Raw genomic sequence first — 22951 nt, forward strand, 5'->3', positions numbered from 1 at the left:
ACTCACCTAGTTTGCTGATGTGTCTGGCAAAGGCACAGTCTATAATCTACTTTCTGGTGTTAGGGATGGTAAGGGATCTAAGTGTTGCTCCTGCCAGGGCCGGCTCTAGGCACCCGGCAAAACAAGCAGGTGCTTGGGGCTGCACATTTTGAGGGGCGGCATTCCGGCGCCGGCCATCCCGCCCCTAGAAATGTGCCCCCGCCGCCCCAGCTCGCCTCCGCCCCGCCTCTGTCTTCTCCCCTGAGCGCGCCGCAGCCGGTCCGCTTCTCTCCCCCATCCCAGGCTTGCCACACGCCAAACAGCTGTTTCGCGCGGCAAGCCTGGGAGGGAGGGAGAGAGGAGAAGCCAAGCGGCGGCGCGCTCGGGGGAGGCGGCGGTGGTGGAGCGGAGGTGAGCGGGGGTGGGGAGCGGTTCCTCTACCCCCACATTATTTCCCCCCCCACCCTTGCTCACCTCCGCTCTGCCTGCTCCCCTAAACACGCTGCCTCTCCCTCGCCTGAGAGGGAGCGGGGAGAAGCGGAGCGGCGGTGTGTTCAGGAGACCAGGGGGAGCGGAGGTGAGCTAGGGCGGGGGGTTGTGTGGGGGGAACTGCGGCAAGCCCGGGGGAGGAGGCGGGGCCGGGGATTTGGGGAAGGGGTTGGGAAGGAGCGGAGTTGGGGCAGAGCTGCGGGTGAGGGGGCACAAAAAAAGATCGGGGGTGGCCAAAAATTTTTTTCCTTGGGGTGGCAAAAATCCTAGAGCCAGCCCTGGCTCCTGCACAGGGTCCCAAATACGCAACCAAGTTCAAAATCTTCTCAGCTGATTCCACTCACTCCAGGTTGAGCACCTTTGCCCATCTGGGGCTATTAGCATATGCTAATCAATCAATAACATGTAAAAAGAACAGGAGTACTTGTGGCACCTTAGAGACTAACAAATTTATTTGAGCATAAGCTTTTGTGGGCTACAGCCCACTTCCTCAGATGCATGCAGTGGAAAATACAGTAGGACAATTTTATATACACAGAGAACACGAAACAATGGGTGTTACCATACTCACTATAACAAGAGTGATCAGTTAAGGTGAGCTATTACCAGCAGGGGAGAAAAAAAACCTTTTGTAGTGATAATAAAGATGGGCCATTTGCAGCAGTTGACAAGAAAGTGTGAGGAACAGTATGGGGGAAAAATCATAGAATCATAGAATATCAGGGTTGGAAGGGACCCCTGAAGGTCATCTAGTCCAACCCCCTGCTCAAAGCAGGACCAATTCCCAGTTAAATCATCCCAGCCAGGGCTTTGTCAAGCCTGACCTTAAAAACCTCTAAGGAAGGAGATTCTACCACCTCCCTAGGTAACGCATTCCAGTGTTTCACCACCCTCTTAGTGAAAAAGTTTTTCCTAATATCCAATCTAAACCTCCCCCACTGCAACTTGAATAAACATGGGGAATAAATAAATAAATAAACATGAGGAAATAGTTTTCCTTTGTGTAATGACACTTCCATTCCCGGTCTTTATTCAAGCCCAATTTAGTTCCACCATGATTTCAACAATTTCCATCCCACCATCAACCTCAGCCTGGACCAGTCCACACAAGAGATCCACTTCCTGGACACTACAGTGCTAATAAGCGATGGTCACATAAACACCACCCTATACCGGAAACCTACTGACTGCTATACTTACCTACATGCCTCCAGCTTTCATCCAGACCATACCACACGATCCATTGTCTACAGCCAAGCTCTATGATACAACCACATTTGCTCCACCCCCTCAGACAGAGACAAACACCTACAAGATATTCTTACCGCTACAATACCCACCTGTTGAAGTGAAGAAACAGATTGACAAAGCCAGAAGAGTACCCAGAAGTTACCTACTACAGAACACGCCCAACAAAGAAAATAACAGAACGCCACTAGCCATCACCTTCAGCCCCCGTCTAAAACCTCTCCAACGCATCATCAAGGATCTACAACCTATCCTGAAGGACGACCCATCACTCTCATAGATCTTGGGAGACAGGCCAGTCCTTGCTTACAGACAGCCCCCCAACCTGAAGCAAATACTCACCAGCAACCACACACCACACAACAGAACCACTAACCCAGAAACCTATCCTTGCAACAAAGCCCATTGCCAACTGTGTCCACATATCTATTCAGGGGACACCATCAGAGGGCCTAATCACATCAACCACACTATCAGGGGCTCGTTCACCTGCATGTCTACCAATGTGATATATGCCATCATGTGCCAGCAATGCCCCTCTGCCATGTATTTTGGCCAAACTGGACAGTCTCTACGTAAAAGAATAAATGGACACAAATCAGATGTCAAGAATTATAATATTCAAAAATCAGTTGGAGAACACTTCAGTCTCTTTGGTCACTCGATTACAGATCTAAAAGTGGCAATTCTTCAACAAAAAAACTTCAAAAACAGACTCGGAGAGACTGCTGAATTGGAATTAATTTGCAAACTTGACACCATTAAATTAGGCTTGAATAAAGACTGGGAGAGGATGTGTCATTACATAAAGTAAAACTATTTCCCCATGTTTATTTTTTCCCCCTACTGTTCCTCACACGTTCTTGTCAACTGCTGGAAATGGCCCATCTTTATTATCACTACAAAAGGTTTTTTTTTTTCTCCTGCTGGTAATAGCTCACCTTAACTGATCACTCTCGTTATAGTGTGTATGGTAACACCCATTGTTTCATGTTCTCTGTGTATATAAAATTGTCCTACTGTATTTTCCATTGCATGCATCCAAGGAAGTGGGCTGTAGCCCACAAAAGCTTATGCTCAAATAAATTTGTTAGTCTCTTAGGTGCCACAAGTACTCCTGTTCTTTTTGCGAATACAGACTAACATGGCTGCTACTCTGAAACCTGTCATTAACATGTGTGACTGATAGCTGCATGCACAGATGTGCTGCAAATGGTGGAGCTTTTCAAAAGATTCTTGAGACCAGAACCTACAGAATGGCTGCAGCAGCAGCCTCTGTGTCCGGGGATGGCTCCAGGCCTGAGGGCAGAGACTCCACTCAAAATGACAGGTTTCAGAGTAGCAGCCGTGTTAGTCTGTATCCACAAAAAGAAAAGGAGTACTTGTGGCACCTTAGAGACTAACAAATTTCTTGCTGTAGCTCACAAAAGCTTATGCTCAAATAAATTTGTTAGTCTCTAAGGTGCCACAAGTCCTCCCTTTCTTTCCACACAAAATGAATTCCTCAAATGATGACTGATCTTATAGAGGAGCTTGCTGCGCAGTGAAAATCTCTGTGGCCACAAGTCCAGGCAATGGAGCTGAGTTGTGAGGGACTGGCTGTGGACCCAGGCTGTAAATTAATGGTCTGGTCAGCAGGGACAAGAGCCTTGAAGAAAAAGTGGAGATGCCTCTGCCAGCGATAGAAGATGGCTGAAAGTCTTCTTGCAATGTGGGGGGCTGCAGAACAGATTCAGAGTGCCCTTGAGCTGACTTCCCAGGATGACATTATCCTGACCACCATCCCAATGTCTGTCATCACTGGGATAAGGCACCTATCATAGAATCATAGAATATCAGGGTTGGAAGGGACCCCAGAAGGTCATCTAGTCCAACCCCCTGCTCGAAGCAGGACCAATTCCCAGTTAAATCATCCCAGCCAGGGCTTTGTCAAGCCTGACCTTAAAAACCTCTAAGGAAGGAGATTCTACCACCTCCCTAGGTAACGCATTCCAGTGTTTCACCACCCTCTTAGTGAAAAAGTTTTTCCTAATATCCAATCTAAACCTCCCCCACTGCAACTTGAGACCATTACTCCTCGTTCTGTCATCTGCTACCATTGAGAACAGTCTAGAGCCATCCTCTTTGGAACCCCCTTTCAGGTAGTTGAAAGCAGCTATCAAATCCCCCCTCATTCTTCTCTTCTGCAGGCTAAACAATCCCAGCTCCCTCAGCCTCTCCTCATAACTCATGTGTTCCAGTCCCCTAATCATTTTTGTTGCCCTTCGCTGGACTCTCTCCAATTTATCCACATCCTTCTTGAAGTGTGGGGCCCAAAACTGGACACAGTACTCCAGATGAGGCCTCACCAATGTCGAATAGAGGGGAACGATCACGTCCCTCGATCTGCTCGCTATGCCCCTACTTATACATCCCAAAATGCCATTGGCCTTCTTGGCAACAAGGGCACACTGCTGACTCATATCCAGCTTCTCGTCCACTGTCACCCCTAGGTCCTTTTCTGCAGAACTGCTGCCTAGCCATTCGGTCCCTAGTCTGTAGCTGTGCATTGGGTTCTTCCGTCCTAAGTGCAGGACCCTGCACTTATCCTTATTGAACCTCATCAGATTTCTTTTGGCCCAATCTTCCAATTGGTCTAGGTCCTTCTGTATCCTATCCCTCCCCTCCAGCGTATCTACCACTCCTCCCAGTTTAGTATCATCCGCAAATTTGCTGAGAGTGCAATCCACACCATCCTCCAGATCATTTATGAAGATATTGAATAAAACCGGCCCCAGGACCGACCCTTGGGGCACTCCACTTGATACCGGCTGCCAACTAGACATGGAGCCATTGATCACTACCCATTGAGCCCGACAATTTAGCCAGCTTTCTACCCACCTTATAGTGCATTCATCCAGCCCATACTTCCTTAACTTGCTGACAAGAATACTATGGGAGACCGTGTCAAAAGCTTTGCTAAAGTCAAGAAACAATACATCCACTGCTTTCCCTTCATCCACAGAACCAGTAATCTCATCATAAAAGGCGATTAGATTAGTCAGGCATGACCTTCCCTTGGTGAATCCATGCTGGCTGTTCCTGATCACTTTCCTCTTATGCAAGTGCTTCAGGATTGATTCTTTGAGGACCTGCTCCATGATTTTTCCAGGGACTGAGGTGAGGCTGACTGGCCTGTAGTTCCCAGGATCTTCCTTCTTCCCTTTTTTAAAGATTGGCACTACATTAGCCTTTTTCCAGTCATCCGGGACTTCCCCGGTTCGCCACGAGTTTTCAAAGATAATGGCCAGTGGCTCTGCAATCACAGCCGCCAATTCCTTCAGCACTCTCGGATGCAACTCGTCCGGCCCCATGGACTTGTGCACGTCCAGCTTTTCTAAATAGTCCCTAACCGCCTCTATCTCCACAGAGGGCTGGCCATCTCTTCCGCATTTTGTGATGCCCAGCGCAGCAGTCTGCAATCCACACTTCATTCTTCAGATGGGGAGTCAAGGAGCAGGGAAGCATCAATAACATGATTGTTAATTTTCACAACTAAGCCTCAGGCCACAAACTCAGAGTGGTACATGATGCTTTCTTTAGTATGCAACAGCAGCTGCATTATCACTCTTTCCATGTTAACAAAGACCTTATCCTACCCCTACTCCAGCCTCTCCAGGTTTGAGGAGTCAGCTGTCCTACAGAGATGCTCCACTTCTTCCGCATCTCCAAACCTCATAGAATTAGTATGGGTCTTTTAGAAAAGCCAACCCAATGTACTGTTCAGCCAATACAGTGGAAAGAGATTTAGGTGAATGCGTGTCTGTGACTTTAATGCTTCCTCGTGTCTGTATGCACACCAGTGGGGCAGCAGCTCATCTGTCCAGATGAGTTGGCATGCTTTAACATAGGTTGGCCCAAGGCCTCTGTGTGGGAAGAAAACACTGTAAGGATGGTGGGTGTCTCCTTCAGACAACCATCACCCTTCTACACTAAATAGAACATGTTCTCCAGGCCCAACAGATCTCCTGGAGAATACAACCCAGACTTGCCTTCTCTAATGGACACCACTGTCTCACAACATTCACCTAATGCCAACCAGGCTCCACAACAGACACAGTCCCAACTTCTGTCCCAATCTTGGTCCATTGCTGCTGCTTCTCTGCATCTCAAAGTGCCCCTGTCCAGAGAGGCAGTGGCTGGCATAGGCAGCCAACTTCTAAGGTGGCAGCCGCAAGTAAATACTAGTACAACACTTTTCCCCATCACCCACAATGGGCACTGTAGACTCAAAGGAACTATGTTTCTTCAAGTCAAGACTGGGCGCCTCTCTGGGAGGTCTGCTTTCATCTAACACAAGTTATTGGGCTCAGTACAAGGGTAACTGGGTGAAACTTAATGGCCTGTGATATGCGGGAGGTCAGGCTAGATGATCTAATGGTCGCTTCTGGCCTTATAATCTATGAATATGAATGTATCTGACTTTCTTTACAAATCACTTCCAGCATGACTCACTGCCCTGATGAATGCTGCCTCTGTGTACCATAACCATCTGTGTGCACTCGTCCTCTTCAAATGATTTTGGTTTATTTTTTACTGACAGAGATGGTGGCAACAGCTTGTCCTTTATTGTCCTTACATTAAGAACCCTGGGGTCTGTCACTGCCCTCTGACCTGTCCATTTGCTTCCTGTTCCTACTGTCATAACACCACCACCATTAACTCCTCATGCTCTGGAGGGATGACTGCATTGGTATTAGCTCCCTCAGGCAAAGGTAGCACAAATCTGATGGTGATGTGTAGCATGCAACATTCCAAGGATATCCCATTAACTGTTTCAGAGACCTGTGATAGTTTCCTGAAGTCTCATCATCATCATGTTCCCATTACGCCTCTGGCGTTTAGGGCAGCAATGAAGCTCCCCCCACTCCTTTCTGTTTCTGGCAAGTTTTTCAGTTGTTCCCCAGCTGTGCCCCAGGTTTTTCAGCTCGGCTTCTACAGCTCTTTGCCATGTTGTTTTCGGGCGGCCTCCATCTTATTGCTACTCTGGTGATGGATCAGTTTCCATCGGAAGCACATGGCCAATCCATCTCCAACGTCTCCTGGCAATGATGGTGCTCAGATCCTCTTGGCTGCACTGTGTCAATAGATCTTGGTTTGAGATTGTTCTGGGCCAAAGGATACAGAGGATTTTTCTGAGGCAGGTTGTATGGAATGATGGCAGTTTGGACATGTCATACTTTCTCATTTCCCAGCATTCTGCACTGAAAGTAGTGTTGAAAATACGCAGTTTTGATAAATATTGAGTTTGGTTTTGGAGTTGTATTTTGATGATTTCCAGACTGTATTTAAGCTCCTGAAGGTGTTCCTGGCTTTATTGATTTTGTTCCGCATGTCCTGGCTTGTTCCATCTTCCTTGCTGATGGTGCTGCCCAAGTGTGTGAATGTTTCTACATTGGTGAGACCATAATCCTCCCTCCATACTGGTGATGGTGAGGCAATATTAAAGGTCATGATATCTGTCTTATTGCAATTGATTTTTCAGTCCAATTTGCTAGCTTCATGCATTGAGTCGAGTTGTTTTTTCTTGTATATGATGTTGGGTATGTGATAGGAGAGCAGGATCATCTGCGAAGTCCAGGTCTTGAAGGGATGAGAAGGGTGTCCATTTAATGCCTCTTGGCATATCTTCTGTTGTACGCTGCATTACCCAGTCAATGAGAAAGCTGAAGAGGATTCCAGACATGTCACACCTCTGACGTACTCCTGTTCTGACTTCAAAACTGAGTTCACTGTAATCAACACTGCATGTAAAGTTGGAATAAAAGCTTTTGATCTTGATTATACGGAAAGGAATTCCATATGCCTGCAGAATGCTCCATAGGCTGGTCCTGTGAATGCTATCAAAAGCCTTCTCAAAGTCGATGCCTGTAGAGTTGCTGTTGCCATTTTAAGCATTGTTCTATTATGTTTCGTAGAGTGAAGATCTGGTTTGTGCATCCATGCCCTGTCTGAAAACTGGCTTGCCCTTTTGTGAGGATGCTATCAACTGCCTCTGATATATAATGGGCTATGATCTTACACAATACTTTGCTTGGCACAGATAAAAGTGTGTAACTGTGCCAGTTATTACAATCACTGAGAGTTCCTTTCTTTGGTATCTTCACTATAACCCCATTGGTCCACTCATCTGGCACTTTTTCCCAGACTTGCTGCTAACTCAGGATTTACCTTGAACAATTCTGTATTCAAGTTATCCTTGCCAGGAGCTTTCACATTTTTTAAGGATTTGATGGCTTGAATGATCTCTTCTTTAGTTGGGGTGTCTGTGTTCTATCAAGATCCTCATTTCCCTCCTGGATGTTTGCTTCCTCTTTAGATGGCTTTCTGTTCAGCAATTCTTTGAAATGCTCTGTCCAGTATATTTTGTGTTCTTTTTCTGTCATTGTAGAATCATAGAATATCAGGGTTGGAAGGGACCTCAGGAGATCATCTAGTACAACCCCATGCTCAAAGCAGGACCAATCCCTAATTTTTGCCCCAGATCCTAAGTGGCCCCCTCAAAGATTGAACTCACAACTCTGGGTTTAGCAGGCCACTGCTCAAACCACTGAGCTATCCCTCACACTGTAGGTGGCCTTGTTTGTCCCTAATGAAAGTGTTTGTTGGCGTCTGCCATTTTCCACTGATAAGCCGCGTCATTTTGTAGATAGTTCCTTATTCACCACGAGCGGCTGCATCCTCTGCTTGTGTTGCCAGATTATCAATATAATGTCACTTGTCCACTCTCACAAGGTGTTTGACCTCCCACTGTGCCTTGCTGTACTGCTCACGGTATTTGTCCTTTAGCTTCTGGGATTTTGTGTCTAAAACTTTTTTCTTCAGGGCTTGTCTGGTTTCTATGGCGTTCCATGTGCTGGGTGTAATCCACTCCTTCTTTCTCTTCTGCCTGTAGCCTACACAGGCTTCATTGCTCTGTTTATAAATTGCTGTTACTTTGTCCCACTTCTTGTTAATCTCCTCATCTGCATTCCCCTCCTCTTCATCAAGGTCTGCAAATGCCTGAAACCTGTTCTTTAACTGCAGAATGAAGGCTTTCTGTATTTAAGGGGACTTTAGTTTGTAAGTGTCATAACATCTGTGTCCCTTGTTTGGTGGACCCACACTTCTCAGTTTTAGCTTGATGGAGGTTGTCACAAGGTGGCGGTTGCTGCCAACATCTGCACCTCTTCTCACTTTCACATCTGTCAGTGAGCATTGCCATTTGCCATTGATTATCATATTGTCAATCTGGTTCTTATCTCTGCCATTTGGAGAACACCATGTCAACTTGTGGATTTCACGATGTTGAAATAGGGTTCCGCCGATGATTAGGTCATTCATATTACAGAAATCAACAAGCCTCTCTCCATTTTCTGAAGTCTGAAGGCATCTAAATGCACTCTCTTGCCATTTTGGGGCATTTCATGCTCTATTATATCTGTGTGGGATGCTGCTTTATGGTGGACAGTTGGGGTCATTAGCCATGTATTGCTGGTGTGCCCTCTGTTTCCTGGAAAAGACAAATGGGTAATGCGCTTCAAGCTGAGTTACAGGTGTGTGTAAGATGTACACTTGCTGTGTATGAATCTGAACAATAATCCCCTCTCCCCTGAGTGCTAGCAGCCCATAATACTTCAGGTCACATGAGCCATGGCAGGGCCCAGGATACCTCTCCATCACAACCACAAGACTTATTTGGGCTCACATTGTGCCAACATATTCAGAGAGGAGGTAGGCTGTCTGTTCCTGAATGCAGCACTGTCTAATCTAGAAAGAGGTATGTGTTTTCCATGATGCCCAGAACTGAGGGCATCATGAGATAGCATAAAATGCCTACATAATACCTAGCTGTGCCTGTAGAGGTGCTGGTTTGTTTTAGAAGTGAACCTGTATCTTTGGGTGACTTGAGCTTCCAAGAGGTCCAATGTGGCTTATACATCTTGTTGGGAGGTGAACACTGCTAAAGTGAAACTATGATCAGAAGTGCTGAAATGTTCGTGAAGAATATTCCTCACTTGTTCTTGTTATGAGGCTTGTTCCATTGTTTGCAAAATCCTTTGAGATGTTCCTTTTGAAAGGTGGTGTAGAACTATCCAAGGTTATTATTATTACCCGTTATTTCTCTCCTGGTCCTTGGGACCATAGAGAGAGGCCATTTAAAAAGGAAATGGAATCCCAATCATGCTCCCTTCCCAGTAAAGTCAATAACAAAACTCCCATAGACTCCAGTGGGAGCAGAGCCGGTCACTTATTCTCCAAGTGGCACTGGTAGCTGCCTTAAGGCAACACCCCAGCTATCTTGTGGAATGAACAATTAAATTTTTTACCAGGAGAGCCTGGGGGCGAGGAATGGGGAGGGAAGCTAATTGAAGAAGTGTGGGCATGCAACAAGTGAAAGTTTAGGAAGCAGTTTCAATAATAACTTAACTCTTACAAATGCTTTTCACCAGAGGAAGAAGCAGAACAAGTATGATCCTGATGGCTTCTGATTTTTAAAGCAGAGCAGTGAAAGGAAGAGGAAAATGTTGTTTGAATGAATTCAAAATATAACAACAGATGATCAGCAGGGAAGCTCTCTTTCTTTTCTCATTTGTTAAGTCCGAAACAAATATTTTTCAGCCTAAGGAATTATTTATAGAATCTACTTTAGAAAGGGTCATGCAACATTAATGCACTGGCAGGAACAAATATTGCCTTTTCGACCGTCCATCATCATAGAAAGTAATATAACTTACAGCCCGTGCAGCAGCTAGATGGCACCACTAACTGTAATATTTTAATTTTAATTTCTGTTTTAATCAACGTTTGCTGCAAGGGTTTTCGGCTGTTCTTTTTCAGCTATTACTTTTGCTGAAGGGTACAGCTTTAGAGCAAAATGAAGACAATTAGTTTTACTAAGGAACTTTAACTAACAAACTAATAAGGAGCCACAACTTCTTTGAGACGTATACTGAATTGTTACTGAAAAGTTTAAATGTTTTGTCTTATGTTTAAAGTGTTTTAAATCACTGCTGTGATAATTTCAGCACTCCCTACCCCAGAGATGCTTCCCACTCTGGCTCAGCACAATTTTTAAAAAGAGAACTTTGATACAATATAATAATAAGCACCTAAGAAAACAGCCTTTTTCTTCTATAGTTTTATGAGGGCAATAGTTTGATTTTTGTCCATCTGTCTCAAGAATTTTCCTTTCATCTTAAAATCATTTTCTATGGTCTCCAAAACTGACCAGGTGTCTAATTAAACATTTCCTATAGCCCAGCTTTGTCAATATCCACCACTGATCCACTGTTGTGTGGGAAAGTGCAGTGTAACACTTTGCATCTTCATCAAATGGATGGGTGTGGGTTTATTATTGAATGTTGTAATATAGTTTTCTGCCCAGGACAAGGAGTAGACAAAGTCCCTGCCTGATGGAGCTTCAAATCTAAGGCCAAGATTTTCAAAGTGGAAGTGAGCAGTGTTTGAAAAAATCTTGGCTTAAGACATGGCCCTGCAAACAAATACGACCAGATATAGTGCTTACTATCACGGCTACATTGTGACCTTGTGCACTCACACAGAGAAGTAAGGAGCTTATGGAGCCATCCCTGTAGCAACTATAATAATTGCTAAACTGAAAATTGTGGGAGAAGAAACATTTAGGTGTCTTTAACGTAAGTGCTTTTGTTCTTTTTGGAAAATTTAATCAGTCTGCTTCCTGTAAAGAGCCACTAGAGGAAGCCATTTGTAACACACAACAACATGTTTTACTGGTCCTACAAAATCCAAGAACTAAGTTACATGTTCTCAAGAGCCATCTGCTTGCATCTCATCTATTATTTACCTATACACCTAGAGAAGGAATACTCCTTTAGCACTTTGCCTGGTGGCCTCTCCCCTGCATATGTTACCTTCCTCCTGTGCTGCTTTGCACATTCTTCCTGGTTCCCATCTCTTGTGCACCAGTTGCAGAAACCAGCTTCATGTCTCCTTCGAAGTAGCAGTGGCCTTTTTGTTGCAAAGAGGAACCTGGATTCCTACAGAAGTAGCTGGAGAGGAGGAACCAGTGTCATGTGACCTGTGGCCACAGTTTGCAAACTCCTAGATATTAAGGTCAGAAGGGACCATTATGATCATCTAGTCTGACCTCCTGCACAGTGCAGGCCACAGAATCTCACCCACCCACTCCTGCAATAAACCTCTCACCTATGTCTGAGCTACTGAAGTCCTCAAATCATGGTTTAAAGACTTCAAGATGCAGAGAATCCTCCAGCAAGTGACCTGTGTCCCATGCTACAGAGGAAGGCGAAAAACTCCCAGGACCTCTTCCAATCTGCCCTGGAGGAAAATTCCTTCCCAACCCCAAATATGGCGATCAGCTGAACCCTGAGCATGTGGGCAAGATTCATCAGCCAGATACTACAGAGAATTCTTTCCTGGGTAACTCAGATCCCACCCCATCTAACATGCCATCACAGGCCATTGGGCCTATTTACCATGAATAGTTAAAGATCAATTAATTGCAAAAATCATGTTATCCCATCATACCATCTCCTCCATAAATGTATCGAGTTGAATCTTGAAGCCAGATAGGTCTTTTGCCCCCACTGCTTTCCTTGGAAGGCTGTTCCAGAACTTCACTCCTCTGATGGTTAGAAACCTTCATTTAATTTCAAGTGTAAACTTCCTGGTGGCCAGTTTATATCCATTTGTTCTTTTGTCCACATTGGTACTGAGCTTAAATAATTCTGCTCCCTCTCCGGTATTTATCCCTCTGATATATTTATAGAGAGCAATCATATCTCCCCTCAGCCTTCTTTTGGTTAGGCTAAACAAGCCAAACTCCTGGAGTCTCCTTTCATAAGACAGGTTTTCCATTCCTTGGATCATCCTAGTAGCCCTTCTCTGTACCTGTTCCAGTTTGAATTCATCCTTCTTAAACTCAGTATTCCAGATGAGGTGTCACCAGTGCCTTGTATAATGGTACTAACACCTCCTTATCTCTACTGGAAATACCTCGCCTGATGCATCCCAAGACCGCATTAACTTTTTACATGGCCATATCACATTGGCTGCTCATAGTCATCCTGTGGTCAACCAATACTCCAAGGTCCTTCCCCTCCTCCGTTACTTCTAATTGATCCGTCCCCATCTTACAACTAAAATTCTTGTTATTAATCCCTAAATGCATGACCTTACACTTCTCACTATTAAATTTCATCGTATTACTATTACTCCAGTTTACAAGGTCATCCAGATCCTCCTGTAGGATATCCCAGTCCTTCTCTAAATTGGCAATACCTCCCAGCTTTGTATCATCCGCAAACTTTATTAGCACACTCCCACTTTTTGTGCTGAGGTCAGTAATAAAAAATTAAATAAGATTGGTCCCAAAACCGATCCCTGAGGAACTCCACTGGTAACCTCCCTCCAGGCTGACAGTTCACGTTTCAGTATGACCTGCTGTAGTCTCCCCTTTAACCAATTCCTTATCCACCTTTCAATTTTCATATTGATCCCCATCTTTTCCAATTTAACTAATAATTCCCCATGTGGCACTGTATCAAACACCTTACTGAAATCTAGGTAAATTAGATCCACTGCGTTTCCTTTGTCTAAAAAATCTGTTACTTTCTCAAAGGAGGAGATCAGGTTGGTTTGGCACAATCTGCCTTTTGTAAAACCATGTTGTATTTTGTCCCATTTACCATTGACTTCAATGTCCTTAAGTACTTTCTCCTTCAAATTTTTTCCAAGACCTTGGATACTACAGATGTCAAACTAACAGGCCTGTAGTTACTCGGTTCACTTTTTTCCCTTTCTTAAAAATAGGAACTATGCTAGCAATTCTCCAGTCATGCAGTACAACCCCTGAGTTTACAGATTCATTAAAAATTCTTGCTAATGGGCTTGCAATTTCATGTGCCAATTCCTTTAATATTCTTGGATGAAGATTATCTGGGCCCCCCGATTTAGTCCCATTAAGCTGTTTGAGTTTCTCTTCTACCTCAGATATGGTAATAAATACCTCCGATATCCTCATTCCCATTTGTCATGCTACCATTATCCCTAAAATCCTCATTAGCCTCATTAAAGACCGAGGCAAAGTATTTGTTTAGATATTGGGCCATGCCTTAACCTCCACTCCATCCTCAGTGTTTAGCGGTCCCACTTCTTTTTTTTTTGTTTTCTTCTTATTTATATGGCTATAGAACCTTTTACTATCAGTTTTAATTCCCTTTGCAAGGTCCAACTCTACTTGACTTTTAGCCTTTCTCACTTTATCCCTACATGTTCTGACCTCAATAAGGTAGCTTTCCTTGCTGATCCCTCCCATCTTCCACTCCCTGTATGCTTTCTGCTTTTTCTTAATCACCTCTTTGAGATGCTTGCTCATCCAGCTTGGTCTACAACTCCTTCCCATGAGTTTTTTCCCCTTTCTTGGGATGCAGGCTTCCGATAGCTTCTGCAGCTTTGACTTGAAGTAATCCCAGGCCTCCTCTGCCTTTAGATCCATAAGTTCTTCAGTCCAATCCACTTCCCTAACTAATTTCCTTAATTTTTGAAAGTCAGCCCTTTTGAAATGAAAAACCCTAGTCGCAAATTTATTTTTTGGTGCATCCTTCCATTCAGTTTGAACTGAATTAGCTCATGATCACTTGAACCAAGGTTGTGCCCTACAACCATTTCTTCTATGAGATCCTCACTACTCACCAAAACCAAATCTAAAATGGCATCCTCTCTAGTTGATTCAGCAACTACTTGGTGCAGGAATCCATCAGCTTTCACATCTAGGAAAATCTGAGCCCTATTATTATTACTAGCACTTGTCCTCCAGTCTATACCTAGGAAGTTAAAGTCTCCCATGATCACGCAGTTTCCATTAGTATTTACTTCATTAAAAACATTAAAGAGGGCTCTATCCATATCCAGATGAGATCCCGGTGGTCTGTAGCAACACCCCAAGCACTATCCCAGGGGAGGCTCTAGTAGTTTTCTAAACCGCAGCTTTAGGTGAGGAATAGTGTTCTAAAGGGACTTGATCCATGTACATCTGGAATGGATAGAGCTCTATCAAATGTCCTGGCAGGAGGCGGGACTGTATAAGCTCATAAGTCTTTTCAACCTCTGCCTTTTACTACTTTGATTTTTAACTTGCCCCTGACCTTCATTTAGTGCCGCCAGTGGAGCTATCTTATCAAACACACAACATCTTAATGAGGTACTGATAATTGTTTAGGTTGACACTTTATCATCAGGCTGGTGGCTCAACACTTCTGTGTTCTCTGGTGCCACAGTAAGATGCATAATAACTTCTAACGTTGCTGCAAACAATTTAATATCCCTTGGCCAGCACAACAAGGGAAGGCACCATTATAAATAGTTTAATGCAAGTGTACTATAGACTGAGCTTTGGGCCTTGTCTATAAGACAGCTTGTAAACTGTTAACACAATTCACCCCTGTTCATATTGGACAGGGAAAGCCTATGGGGCCTTGTCTTCAGTGGAATGTGTTTTTAATCTATGTTAACCAACTTGTGTTAAAATCTTAGCGAATACAAGGCAATCAAAGTTTTAACTGTTGTTAGATGATCAAGGTAAGCCCTGGGAAGGGGTGGGGGGTGAATTTACTGCACTGGGATTGTAACATGGGATTTGTAACATGAGTTAGCTTTAAGTGAGTTAAAAATACAGCTCTTTTCCTAGTGAAGGTACAGCCTAAGTGTCCTAACCTGGTTTTAACATACAGTACATGTATACAAGGCACTGGTAAAGGGATGTATTGCTATTTTTCTAAAGCTTTTTAGGACACTGATAGTGCTGACTAGTTAAATGTCCTTAAAACAAAAAAATGTGGAGGAGGGTATTCCTTAGAACCACTTTTTAGTTTACTGTTAACCTTTAACCTGTTATTATGGCGTTGTTGGCTGAATTTTCCCCACAAGAGGTTTCCATCAACAATTCACTTCTACAGAATGAAGTGCACTGCTGTGATCATACCTACAGCATAATTCAGCTTTAATCAATGACACCCTTGTCTGCATTCCTACGGGTTTATTCCTTGTGATTATGGTCTCTGTTAAACACACCATCTTCTCAAATACAGATTACATCCCTGCAGAGTCACTGACCTACTACATGGAATTTATCATGTAATCCTGCAGTACATCCTACTTGCTATCATTAGTGGTAAATAGTAGGCCATTCCAAATGGAGTTGGTAATCCAGTTACATTGCTCCCTGCTAGATGACTCCATCACTGTATCTTTGTGACAACTGCTAACGGTGCAGAGCAAATGTCATGTATACATACATAGTAGCCTGTACTTGAAATCCAGGTGACTCAGTTTCAGGACCAGACAGAATCCATAGAGAGTGAGCTTCAGTTTAAGGGCCTGATTCTCCTTTGTTGCACTGGTGTAAATCAATCTAACTCTAAAGTCAATGGACCAGCTCCTCAGCTGCTGTAAGCTGGTGTGACCCTATAGTAGCCAGTTGAAAGATGCTAATTTACACCAGTTGAGGATCTGGCCGAACAGTTAAAGTGATGTAAAACCATTGTAAGTCAGGGGAGAACCAGGACCAAAACTTCCCAATAATGAAAAAGGCTATAACTTTTGGCAGTATTTCCGATCTTTCCTGTGACTGTGGGGTAAAGGCTATGCTGGTAGTTGTATTCACAAGGCTTGTATCAAACACTGAAATGCCACACAAATGGTCATATAAAAGCACATAGTGACAATACTCCAAATATAGTTCCTACATTGACTTCCCAGAGGAGCCTAGTCACTCAGTGAGGAACAGAAATGATAAACGTGAAAAATGGCATAGATGAATGCTAGCAAACAATCTGAAAGAATGTTAAATGATCTTACCCCTCAAAATAGGAGTACTCTTTGGATACTCTGTCCCATGGTCCTGTTTTTCTTTATACCTGCAGAAACATATAAAATCAGCTCTACATGATTAACCTTGTAATTTGTACAGACCAATCAGCAACTACATCTGATGGGAAAGTTCTCTGAGACTGGAGAGACTCTAGTGATTTCTGTCTTACAAGACTGGCAGTAAAATCACCATAAAAACCACAGAAGTACATTCTTTTTTCCATATCACTGGGAAAATAAGGGCAGACCTGTTGATGAAATGCTTCTAGACCATAAGGGAGGAAAGAACATCAGTCAAGCTGGCACTGGCAAAAACTCCTGAACAGAAATAGACAACAAAGACATTTTCTGATGGCAAGGTGTATTAGAGCCTAGAAAAAAAGTGAAGCGTCCACAAAAATCAAACTTAGAGCGATAAACAGACGGTTGGACTCATGACAAATAAAAAGAGCATGGATGGTGGTGAAATAATAGCAGGACAAAATGTTTTCTGGAACAGTCAAAGAGTAGGGTAGTTTACGAACTTTTCCTCTGATTCCTATAAGACAATATCTGCACTTCAGAGTCATGACACCAACGTCAATGACCAGTTCTAAGGTAGGGCACAGAGACAGTTATGTCTATTAACTCACCACCCTAGAATAAAAAGAGGTTGAGCCTTTCTCTCTGAAGCAGAGGGAAAGAAGGGCAGGTGCAGAAAGGACCTCCTGGGAGAAGTCCTAGGAAAAAGCTTAGGCCATGGGTTTGTATTTTGTGATTTAACTGAATAAAGGGAAACTCCAGCAAAAGGGCAAATCTGGACAGTGCCCCACAGTAAGTCTGCTGTGTTGAGAGTGGAGTCATTCACACATGATCATTGAGGCAGTGGGGAAATAAAACATGGGCTGATTAAATAATGAGGTAAGAATTTGAGTCAGAATTTTTACAGTATTACAAAAAACTTGAAGGAAGAAAATCAACTTGTGGTAGCAAATGTGAAGTTATCTGCATTTTTCAGGGAGAACATGAGTGAGGCCCCCACTACCACTTAAGAAGATATTCACCACGCAATTATCTGAGCATAAGTGCCACCCTTTGTGTATATCAGTAACAGGAATCAGACAAGTAAAAAAACAATGCGAGCGAGAGTTCCAACAGAAGAGGAATCTGGATGTCCTCTACTATAATACCAGCCAAAGACTCTTTCCCATTTCCTTAAAGATCTTCTCAGGCTATAATAAACTGAGTGAAACATCCCTATCCCCTAAGACTACAGGAACAAAACAAAATTCATCAGCTTGAGAAGGCAGTGGAAAGCCTGTTATTCAGCTTTACATCACCCTAAAGAAAACTCAGAGTGCACTATAAACTGTACAGCTATGCATGCCAGAGCTAGGAACTGAACCATGCCTTGCACAATCCCTTGCCAAGACTCTCCTGCTTTTCCCTGGGGTTTCCAGCAGGAGTTACTGAGAGTTCATGACCACTATTGAGCTAGCTTACAATGTTTCACAAAAAATTAAATCATTAACTTGCCTTGAAGAGATTTGATTAGCTCTGCACTGGGAGGTACTTGCTTGCTTTTGCAGAAGTCTGATATTTTGATTATTACAGGTCCTACCACTAGAGGAACATCATGGCACCAATGTTTTATACGAGAGAGGTCCATGAACTAGACACCAGAATCTAAAATGACACCTCCCATTAACCCATTGCCTTTCCACTTTCCCTCACTCACAAACATTCTCACCCACCAGTTCATCCATTTTCCACCTTCACTCATCCCTCCCATCCCACCTGATTTCCCACCTGACTCAGAAACCTGCCTCAACGAGTTCCTTCAGTTTCTTCCAACACAACTTCCTTCTTCTTGACTTACCCTTCTCCTTCCTGCCCAAACTGACCCTATCTACCTAGGAATCTCCCCTGCTTTAGCTTAAAACTTCCACAACCCCGAGTAAGAACCCCTCATGCTCCCAACTGAACCCCTGGCTAGAAATACTCCTTCCCTACCCTTCCCCTCTGGCTCAGTAAACCCATCCCTTAGCTCTCCCTGGCACCTCAGGAGCCCCCAAGCCATCTTCACGGGATGCCCCCAGAATGCCCCCACACCCACAATTTTATCCTGCCCAATCCTCTTGGTTTACTGACCCCTGTAATGCGATAAGGCTATTGACCTTTGTAACTCAGAACCAGCTCATGTGAATTGGGACAGAAAATAAAGTCCAGTTACTTAACAAAACTGCTTGGGCCTCAGACTCTTATTACACGTTTAAATCATAGTAATGTTTCATCACTTACAGCTATTGGGGAAAGAAACATTTGTTTTAAAAATACCCTGGGGACATGCATTAGGTGGTGCAGCATTAGCATATAAGTCTCTCTGCTCTTCCCTCCTGTTTGGTACTATTTCTGCAAACTGAGCTTTTATAGTGCTAACCTATTATATTTAGCTAATTAAGGGCTGGATTCTTTGGTCTACTAAACTGCCCACAGATACCCAGTGGAGAATTTGCCCTGCTTCGGGGAGCTTTTTGCTGGCAGAAAGCTGACTGAGGTGGTTCTGTCACTTGCTGTGCCAACCATGTCCCACACAGGAGAAGGGAAAGCAGGGGGCCTGGCATAGGCAGGATGGAGTCGAGGAGGACAGTCAAGCAGAACTCCATTGTGCTTAGTCCTCCACTGCTGTATGGTCTCTGAGTGGCCTCACACCAGTGGTGTTTAGTTAGGGCTGCACAGGGATGGCCCTAGATTGCACCATTACTAGGTGGCCTTTAATCAGGGCGCTGCAACAGTCTTCCTTCTAGCCTTCCTTCTCCACTCTGAGAGCCAAGTATGTTCCTCCAACAATTGTTTAAAAAGAATCCAGATAAGTGATGGAAAATAAACTCATGTCAGTTTAAAAACCATCCTTGAATGAACAAGATCTTAACATCAAGGCATAATTAGTTCTAACACTTGTAGGTCAGGGTTTATGTTGAGTAATTCTTAGTCTTATTAGTTAATGACTATATTATGCAAGGAATTTCTGTTTCCTAACCAATATGAGCCAAAGATTCTCTTTTGCAGGATCATAAAATTGGTATGACATATCTGAGAATAGAAAAGAATAAACATGCACGCACGCACTCTTTGTCCATTAACAATTCCGGCCTCTCATTCACATTATGTCGCTGGCAAGCTGAGCCAGAGCTTTGGAACAAAAGCAAAGGCTGCCTTTGTCATATCAATGCTACTAGAGAATAAATTCCTCATTTTGAAAATGTGACAACAGAACTTTATAAAGAGGTTCTTGAGCCTTGACTGAGGTTTTAGTTTATGTCTTTCAATGAGTGAACAACCTCAGAAAGATAGTGTAGACTTTAAACACCAGATTCTGCTCTGTTGTATTTTTCTTTGTCTCCAACAGCTTGTCTATTTAAATGTGTAATTTGTTTATATCCTTTTTGTTTGTTCAGATTCCCTGCCTCCTCTGTCATTACTCACAATTTTTTAAAATCATCAGAGGCCCACAATTTGAGAAGAGATATCCACTCCTACTACAGACCCTTTACGCTGCATAAAAGGATCAGAGCACTATACAGGGGTGTGTCATGGCAGTCCATTCACCACTGTGGCACCTCCTCCTGGCTGTCCTGAGGATTAGCTCTGCCAGTTGGTGTTGCCTTCTTCAGGTGGTGCCTCACCTATTTTCCTCTCACCCTGTGGACCTGCCTCACCTCAAGAACTGCAGTGTACTCTTCATGACTCAGACTTCTGGCTGGGTCATCATCCATATTTCCCCTTTCTAGGGTTACCCCAAAGTCTTTCTATGTAAACAGTCCCAGGCAGGCTTCTCCTGTGCTGACCTAATGATGCCACTTCCCCAGTGGCCAGTATGGGAACCTGGGCCCACTCTCTACTGCGATTTCCAGTCCAGGGACCCTCAGCTCAGCAGTTCTGGGCTCTTCCCCTTCAGCCCTCACTGCTCTGTTATCAGAAGAGATTGGATTTAAGGACCCCACCTCCCAAAGGATCAATTCCTCTGTAGGGTCTATCACCTATTAGCCGCAGGTCAAATGAAACTTAGTGGTGAAATGGTGAAAATAGGCAGGAGGGTTTATTAAGAGATAAGTAAGACAAGACAGGGAAAAGGGCAATAAAGCATTAAACAGAGTAAAACAGCTCAGTGGTTTTACAAGTACAGTGGGCTTGAAGCCCAGAACCAACCCCTAACCAATATGGGCACAACACAAATAAAATGTCAACGTTACTCAGTCTTTAGGAGTGACAGGAGCTCAGAGTAGACGGCTCACAATGCTCTCGTCTGTCTTGCTTCTCAGGTAACTCAGGTCAGGATCCTGAGGACAGGTACCGGAATCAGGAACTTGAGATGGAACAGGAGATCCTCCTTGATGATAGACAACAAGGTAAATACAGGTGTTTTGATGATGTTCGTCTTCCTCCATTGCATGACTCGAGCACAGACACGGGTTGAACCGAATACGGGCTGCCTCCTGAGCAGACAGCACCTGACAGTGTGTGCAACCCCTTTATATAACTTTCTGTCACTAGGCAGAATAACCGAGACTCAGATGACACTTTCCTGCCTTTACTGTTGCTAGGTAGATTAGGCTTAAATTTTAACCAATCAGAAAAATAGGCACCTAAAAAGGGCACCAACCTTGACAAGAAGGTGGACTAAGATGGAGGGTGAAAGACAAAACAACAACTAAAAAACCCCCAAAATGGTTAAAAGCCCCAACAGCTCCTTCCTTGGACTTCTCCCTACTCTTCCTTGTTCTCCCACCTTCTCTGGGAGTACCAGTTCCAAATCAACTTCCTCCTCCCACTTTCCAGGGAGTGACTGCAGACTACCTCCCTGCAGTCCTATCTGTTCTCAGTTCCTGGGTTTTATAGGCTCCCACCTATTCCTGCCCTGCTGAGCCTTCTTTTAATCAACTCCCTTCTCGCTGGCTACTCCTCCAGGCCTTGACAACTTGTGCCTCTCCATACTGCGGGAAGGGCACAATCTAAAGGGGAGGACACCTGACTGCCAGATGTGTCTTCCCTGCCCAATGATTTCCCCCCTCCCTGCGCCCAACCCAGGGCCGCCAGCTTTCCCTGCTCCACATTACCTGCTACCTGCGGGTCGGGGGGGGGGAGGGCTCTGTCCTTCTTTCCCCACACCTCCCCCACACATGTTTGGCCACTCTCCCTGGTAGCCGCTGGGGAGCAGGACAGAGACACTTCTGCCTGTGAGAGAGCCTGGCTGGGAGGCAGTGGCAGCTTGTCTAAAATATGTCGGGAGTGGGGCCCTCCAGTCCTTGAAACAGATTCAGAGCAGGACTATGCAAAGATGGCTTAAAGGTGCCTTAGCCCCCTCCTCCGTCTGTACTGAAAATTTTGTTCTGTGCCTCTTAGAGGTACTAGACAGTCTCACCTTTTAACATTAACAAAACTACTATATTTCATGACCCAGAGTCAATCAGAAAACTACCAGTGGCAATCTATACAATGAAAAATCATATTTTAAAGAAAATGTGTAAAGCCTTCTAATTTAACTTTCTAGTAGTCTTTTGACTAAATCATTGTATCTTCTTCAAACTCCCATTTTATTTTAAGGAGAGGGAAAAGTTAGGGTGTAGCTAGGGTGACCAGATAACAAATGTGAAAAATCAGGACACTTTTATTTTCAGAGGGCAAGGATATAGTTGCCTATATAAGACAAAGCCCCTAATATCGGGACGTCTGGTTGCTCTATGTGTAGCATCCTGCACTGAACAATAGTAAATTAAAACAGAATAGGAAGCATTTGCTAAATGTTTCTCCTGAGAAGAGGCATTTGCCTAGACATAGGGCCTTGTAGAAAGCGCACAACCACTTAAGGTGCTACGTAGTGGTCAGACGAGGCTTGTCAGCTTGTCTCTTCATTGAAACATGGTCCTGTCCTTCAACACCCCACCACAAGGATTTCCAGTCCTCCCCTTTAGCACAGGGATTTTGGGTATGGGCCCTTGAAGAGTCAAGTTCTTTTCCAGCTCTCACCCAGGGTGAAGGCTTTTGTTGTTGCAATGTCCTCTCAGAGTGGGTAGGGAGCCCGACCCTATCCTTTCCACTGGGCTCTGGTCCAGAGCCCAATGGTGGGCAGCTCCACTTAGCACCTTGGGGTGCTAAGCAGCCACCCTCCCCCCCGGACCACTTCCTACCCCTGTCTCCTTTTGCTTCATGGAAGTAATCCCTACGGTCTAGTCTCTGAGCTGCACATTCAGTCACCAGCCTCTCATCTGTAGGTTTGCACAGATCTGTGTTGTGAGGTCTCAGGCAGTGAGCTCCTGGGCAATATGTTCCTCTCAGAGCAGCCCTCTGCTTCCTTCCACTGCTT

The 22951-nt window shown here is 44.3% G+C and overlaps 1 long non-coding RNA gene across 1 annotated transcript in view; it reads left to right on the forward strand.

Annotated features, from left to right (window-relative positions):
- Positions 1–22951, forward strand: part of LOC311520683 — a 450923-nt gene that overhangs the window by 21308 nt on the left and 406664 nt on the right. Inside the window, exon 2 of the long non-coding RNA XR_014711660.1 lies at positions 20910–20996. This is a non-coding gene — a long non-coding RNA (uncharacterized lncRNA). The remainder of the gene's footprint in view (positions 1–20909; positions 20997–22951) is intronic.

Source organism: Lepidochelys olivacea, assembly GCF_965140295.1.
Source record: "Lepidochelys olivacea isolate rLepOli2 genome assembly, chromosome: 5".
Taxonomy (NCBI): Eukaryota; Metazoa; Chordata; order Testudines; family Cheloniidae; genus Lepidochelys; species Lepidochelys olivacea.